The sequence below is a fragment of the Lingula anatina genome, chromosome 5 (assembly GCF_051362555.1).
Source record: "Lingula anatina isolate TDL-2025a chromosome 5, LinAna3.0, whole genome shotgun sequence".
In the NCBI taxonomy this organism is placed as follows: domain Eukaryota; kingdom Metazoa; phylum Brachiopoda; class Lingulata; order Lingulida; family Lingulidae; genus Lingula; species Lingula anatina.
Genome location: NC_141771.1, coordinates 15,239,438 through 15,246,474, shown reverse-complemented (window position 1 = coordinate 15,246,474; position 7,037 = coordinate 15,239,438). Strand labels below are relative to the sequence as shown.

General features: G+C 39.0%; 1 protein-coding gene across 1 annotated transcript in view; it reads left to right on the top strand.

Moving 5' to 3' along the window:
* The first annotated feature begins 6,089 nt into the window (after positions 1-6,089).
* LOC106179577 (calcitonin gene-related peptide type 1 receptor) overlaps positions 6,090-7,037 on the top strand; it is a 60,370-nt gene continuing 59,422 nt past the window's right edge. The window contains exon 1 of the mRNA XM_087012993.1: positions 6,090-6,185. The gene's annotated coding sequence lies outside the window, so the exon portion shown is untranslated. The remainder of the gene's footprint in view (positions 6,186-7,037) is intronic.

The following is a 7,037-nucleotide window of genomic DNA, read 5'->3' as shown; positions in this document are numbered from 1 at the left end:
GGTCGGAAATGGGTTAGATTTTAGTGCTGGTTAGATTAAACCGCGGTTAAACAAGAAAACGCATTTCGCTGGTCTTTCAACACAATGCGTCTCAGCAATAAAGGGAAACAGTTATTCTATAATTCCGTGTGTTTAACTTAACTTAAAATTACAAGGTTGCATGGTGCAGTAAACATAATGATCTGAAAATCCCGTTGTATGCATAGTTCCAAACAATAACAGCTGTCGAACATTTTACAAAATCGAAAAGTCAATTGCATTGCGCGCAAGTTCATATTAAACTCACACAATCTCATATAAAAGCCTAAATCAGTTTTCCAGGAGCATATCCTGAATTTGATTAACATAAGTGCATGTACTAACTTGTGCCCATACCCTTAGAAAGTAAACGTCCAAGCAAAATGTAAGGAATCAACCCAGTTAAAAAGCTCAAGTATGATTGCATTAGAGAAGCGCAGGAATCCACTACTATGCTATGACTGTTACCCAACTTTGCGTGGTTGAGGAAAAAGCATTGCGTAAACAGAGTGTGAGAGATCTCATTTTGGTGACATGAGTTAAAAACAATGTTAGTTCGGTGTCGTTTCTACTATTTGAGTGTTAGATTTGCAGATGTTACGGCAATACCAGTGAGTGTTTTTCTTATTTTATTTATTTATTTGTCTTTATTGATATATTCAGTTTTGCTGTAAATACAATTCCCGGTAACTGTGATGTTCACGAATGAGGCTGATCAGACCAATTTAAGGGAACTGACAACTTAAAATCCCGAGGTAACGAAGCTGACTGTCCGTGTAACAGAAAGTCCGTGCCCCATTTAGTTATAATGGTTAGGGTTAGCCTGGGCCAAGTGGGTCAAAATCTAGGACGAGGCTTATCTGTACAATTGAATAGGAAGCGAACTCTCCGTCGTAGGGTGTTCTCTGTAACGTTATTGCATGTTAGAATCTCTCGGAGTGGATCAATCTGGCTAAGTATATCGCTTCATACATATTTATTTTTAAAAAGGTTAATTTGATTGGTTCAAATTGAACATGTTCTGTGAAGTTCATTGCCTTTGCCATTTTGGAGGAAACACCGGTTGAACAGTAACGGAAGTCCGCTAGGAACCGTGGTCCGTTTCTTATTACTTTGTACAGGTGACATTCGTCCCACATATTTTAAAACCCCAATACCCCTACTAACCCTAACTTGTACTAACCATATGGGAGCCTGGACTTCCATTCCTGGGACTTCTGTTCCTGTTACACGAAGTGGGACATTGCAGGTCGCTATATAAAACAAAACTGCAAACAAAGTATGCTTTCTGAAATACACCGTGGTTGTAACTGTTGTTCTTACTATGGTGGCCCATAGGTGTCACACTCCTTTAAGTGTTAATATTTTGAAAACAACAAAATGCCTAGTCATTATACGCTGTTCTTACATTCCAGAAAGTTTACAACCCTGAAAATCGACCGCTCCAAGATATTTTCGGATCGAATCAGACTCGACCCATATATGAGTAGTGTGAACGTATTCTAATCTATGTAAGCTGTGAAAAGGAAGTCGCTCATGAGATAGCGATTTTCCCTGTGGTTTCAAAGTCATCATGTTTCCGAGGTAATTAGCAGTGATAACGAGGGTTTTATGCAATTACCAGATCTCCGCAAGGCAGTGATGAGAGCGATATACCAGATCCACGGTCAGCAATTAGAAGATTTAAGAAGTAGACTAATGCAATTTCCAGTAAAATTTTTCAGTATAATTCAATCATGGCAAAGATAAAACCACAGAAGAGTACGATTTACTATAAGTTGCAGTGTAGAATGTTGTTTTTGTCTCATTTCTCTTGTTTATTATTTGAGGTTTTATTCATTTATTTATTTATCCATCTATGTATTCAATTTTCTTAAGGAGACGGGTAAGGGGGGGTAGCCGAAGTTAAGGGGATCGGCTGCACGCAGCCTGCTCCCCCCCTCCGAATCATAGATATGCCACAATTGCATGACACCATGCCCAATATCAATACGTAAAAGAAAGTGATCAAAGAACATGCAGTAGAAATCGCTCATTTGTTTATAGATAATGGATAAAAAAACAAAACAAATAATAAAACAATTATAAAACCCACAAGTTAGAGAAGGACTTGTCTTCGCCTCAGGTGAAAATAATTTTGATTTCAAAATGTATTCAGAGCAGAACAAAGTAATTTTTCTTCAATTTACAACTAAGATTGACAGTTGATATTTCCTTCGATGTCCCTCGCAGCATCTTCATCAGGGAATGAGGCTATCCAGGTGAATAGCCTCTCTGCATGGTAATAGAACACATCTGACTCTCAGACACGAATCTTTTGATGTGTTCTCAACCCAGTTGTGATTTTTCCCATTATGTAACCATAAGGTTTATTGTTATGGTATGTGTTTTTAAGCATGTAAATGCAAAAGTAAGTGGGGATATTAGGTATCATTTGGTTTCCAATTCCAAAGCGTCACGAATCAAGTCTGTTGTTTTTTATCCAGTATGTAATACAAGGACATTTGAGGTAGGGTTTTTCTTCGGCGCCAACTGCACTATATGCTCTTTTTACGTTAGAAAGGGATTTCATCAGCTGTATTATGTTAGAGGAATGAGATAATTCTACTTAAACCAACGGCTAATATTGGCAGCTAATATAACTTCCAATATTTCGATGTCTCTCAGAGCGTCTTCATTAGGGTTATTCAACTTGATAGCCTCATTCTCTGATGGCGATGCTCTGAGAGACATCGAAGTATCGGAGGTAATATTACCTGTTAAAACTAGCTGTTGATTGAAGAAAAATTACATTACTCTGTCCTGTTTACATTTTAAAAACAGAAAAAGCTCTCCACTGAGGCGCAGCCAAGCAGTTCTTTAACTTATACATTTTATTTAATTTTATTATTTATTTTAATTGCACATTAGTTATTGCAACCTAACACATTCTGAACGGCCCATCTGAATGGCAGCACGGGCAGTATCGAATAGTTGTGGATAGCGATGTTAAAAAAAATACATTTAGGCCTATATATACTCTGGTATTATCTTCACAAGTAGACGATTTTCAGACACACACAGGAAGAAAAGTTGTTTTCAATATCCAAGCGTCTTCTTTCGCTGATTTGAAATTATAGAGGGTTTGCGGATCATGCAAACAATACACACACGGGTGCGCGCCCGCTTACACACTGTGTAGCCAGAGCAAACGATGACGTGGTTTAGGCACTGCATGTTCATTTTCGTTTCTTGCCCTGTAGGATTGAGCTGCCTTTTTAGCTTGGCGTAATATTTTGAGAAATGCTTGATTTGCCAGTACTGCTTATCAGTGCTAAGGTAAATGACAGTACTAAATGTACATACCCAAAAGCTTTTCTCGGGTTTATCTAGAATGTGACTTTTATAAAACCAGTTCCAATTAGGAAAAAAAGCCTTCCAACGATTTTACCATTTGATAACCAAAGATCTGTGACCTAACGATGTAGAAGCAGATGGAAAAACAAACGCATAGTGCCAAATGATGTCATTGGAAAATGTTTACCCCATCGCAAATATAGTTTTGATTGCGTGATTTCGTGTTAGATGAAGGAACGGAAGCGCTTTAGCCGGAGTCGCATCTGGCGCTTCCCGCACAACTATAGACGCGCATCGGAGGCAGTTTGCCCCACTGGGGACGGTTACCTAAGCGCTTTACGTTTTATTCGTCGAAGCGTCAGTCAAAAAGCGGTCTTAGATTTATCATAAACATTTTACATCAACTGTCCTTGAACGTTAGATTAAAAAAAACTGAAATGACCATCCTGCGCTTCCACGTACTGTGCAGAGGATAGAAATGGGTTCTCCCCCACAATTCCGATTTTTGTATTTCCCGTATAATAAGACAATCACGACTTCATTCTGGATCAGAAAAGACCAATAATTTCGACCCGAACTGACTTTAAAACCAGTGACCCGCTACACATAATTTTATGTGTTAAACTAGGCCCACTCCGCTTGGCAATTGTTGAGAGAAGTCTCATTAGCAGACAACAAAATCGATCGACCAGATATTTGATTGTCTGCCGGCTTAAACCTGAAACGAGTCAGTCTGAAAAGATACCTTAATTTACTCCACCGAGACAGACCGATTCCGATTCCGTGTTTGTGGCGTCATGAATTAAACCGTTGCAGTCATAACTTTTTTTCCGGCCAAGATTATTTTCAATTCGCTTCCAATCCGAATGTGTGTGTGTGTGTGTGTGTGTGTGTGTGTGTGTGTGTGTGTGTCCAAAAGACATGTTAATGGAGGTATGGGGTTCTTAGTTTATTAAAAACAGGGTTACTAGTGACACCTTGTACTGGTAGGCTAAAGCAAGTCAGGTATACCCGGTCATTGTCTAAAGTGGGCTGTCCATAAGTAATTAAAGTACCTAAGAAACAAGTGGCACTCAGTTTCTATGAACAGAGCATTGCATAAGGCAACTAGTAAGAAGATAGTAAACATTGACCAAGTGACCTTCAATCTAATGTAAGCAATGACCACAGGTGACCAGTGCAGAGCAAATAGCAATATCCGTGTTTCATATTAATATTGCAGCTTTAATGGTGAGTATGCACATAAAACATGCATGTTTGCTTGGAAAAGTCGGACTTTCAAAGAACCAGGCTCTCAGCTGAGGTTTACTGCATAGGCAAAGGAAAGAGAGTTGGCTATGATAGCCTCCCCCCCCCCATTTCTTCAACCACGTCTGATGTGTGACGCTTTGGAATTGGAAACCTTATGATTCCTAATATCCCCACTTCCTTTTGCATTGACATGCTTAAAAAGACATACCATAACAATAAACTATATGGTTACATAATGGGGAAGTCCCCGGGAGAACACATCAAAAGATTTTTGTCTGAAACTCAGATGTATTCTATTACCATGAGGGGAGGCTATTCACCTAGTTAGCCTCATTTCCTGATGAAGATGCTTTGAGTGACAACGAAATATTGGAGGTATTATCAACTGTCAATCTTAGCTGTAAATTGAAGAAAAATTAGGGTTACTTTGTTCTGCTCTGTTTACATTTTGTATTCATAATTACATTTACCTGAGGCGAAGATAAGTGGTTCTTTAACTTGTGGGTTTTATTATTATTTTATTATTTGTATTTTTATGTATTATTTACAAATGAGCAATTTCTACTGCATCTTCCATGATGTCCGGGGATTTACGCCTTGATACTGGGCATTGCGTCATTCATGTCTAGGATTGGTGGGGGGGGGGGGGGGGGGGGGGGGGGGCAGCACGTTTATTGCCAAACGCTGTGCCTGCCTACCCTCTACCAGGGCGACGGATTGATTTTTCACAGATATTCACAGATATTTCTCTAGATAAATAGACAGTCATTTGACTCTCTGCCATCTGTGCCCGTGCAGATTTAATTGCTTCCATCTGGCCAAAAGTCGCAGGGTGTCTTTTTTTTCCATTTTTCCCTATATAATCTGTCACCCTGGTAGAGGGTAGTGCCTGCCTAGGTATTCGACGGTTAGCAGTCAGAAACATGCGGGTATTTAACAAAGGCCTAAGGGAGGACACCCTGTCTACCACCTTAAGCCAAATGTAAACTTAAATGGGTTATTAAAATTCCAGGTAAAACACGCACACATACAAAACGACTCGCAACGTATGTCAAAGTTTCTGAAGTGTGAAGTCGATTTTTTCCAAGTCGATTTTGGTTTATCAAAAACAATCAGCGATTCACTTTGTTTTGCTGCCCGTAGAAACGAACAGGAGCGCAATGCGCAAACTTTTCTATGGCAAAACTTCAAGATGTATAGTAATATAAGTGCCGTTTGTGTTAAATCTCAGAACAGATAATCTTAAACAACAGTTATTCCCCCTGATTAATAATAATAATAATAAAATGATAATATTGAATAAAAATAATAATAATAATAATAAAACCGCGAAAAAAAGGCAACTGGTAATGAGTGCAACATACAGACATTAACATACAGAAGACGTCAAAGAGATTAACTTAAACCTCTTTTACCCGGTAATTTACAGTGTCTGATTACAGCCTAATATTAATAGACATATGATGACGTGATTTATGAATGGAGTCCGAAGATGAAACGATGTGGTTTTAGAAAGTGTCCACCTCTTCAGCAAGAACGGTAGCAAATAGGAAAGGTGGTGCGTGGCTTTTTATTATAAGGTAAGGTTTGCGATGTTTTCTCTTGTGTTATTGTTTTATTTTTTTATTTTATTTTTATTTTTTGTAATTGAGAACATTAGTCAGCACGTTTGTGTGTCCGTGCTTTGGCATTGTGTGTGTGTGTGTGTGTGTGTGCGTGTGTGTGTGTGTGTGTGTGTGTGTGTGTGTGTGCGTGTGTGTGTGTGTGTGTGTGTGTGTGTGTGTGTGTGTGAGTGTGTGTGTGTGTGTGTGCGTGTGTGTGTGTGTGTGACTGTTTGTGCAATAGCTGGATAGATATATGGATAGAAAGATACATAGAGAGAGGGAGAGAGAGAAAGTAATGGTATAACAGAGAAAAAGAAAAAAGAAACCGAAGACAAAGAAGAGTTACGTAAGATATATTAGATAACAGTCTTGTTACAAGATGATTTACAAAGCGGCGGACGCATACAGTGTCGATTTATGTCAATTAGAAGAGCTTAGGGGTAAAAATTACACCTCATACTTCCTTCATCATGGTCCAGGTTAACGAGATGGGGGGGGGGGGGGCATAAAAAGTTCATTAACCTTTTTCTTTCAAAATTTCAACCAATAACCGAACCACTGGGATCTGAAACACGGAACTGAACGTGTGCGTGGCCATTGTCGTGCGTTTCTTAAAACGTGCGAGGGCACAAACACGTTAATTATTGGAAACTGGATTAATATTTAATTTTTAAAACGGGTTTGTCAAAAATATGCCTACAGAACTTCTCACGCGTGAGTACACGTGGCCGAAAAAAAAAATGATAAAAAGTCGATCCTGTGCACTCTCAACGACAAACCGCAACCGCCCATTCCATTGAGAAAATATTTTCATGTACGAGTCATTAG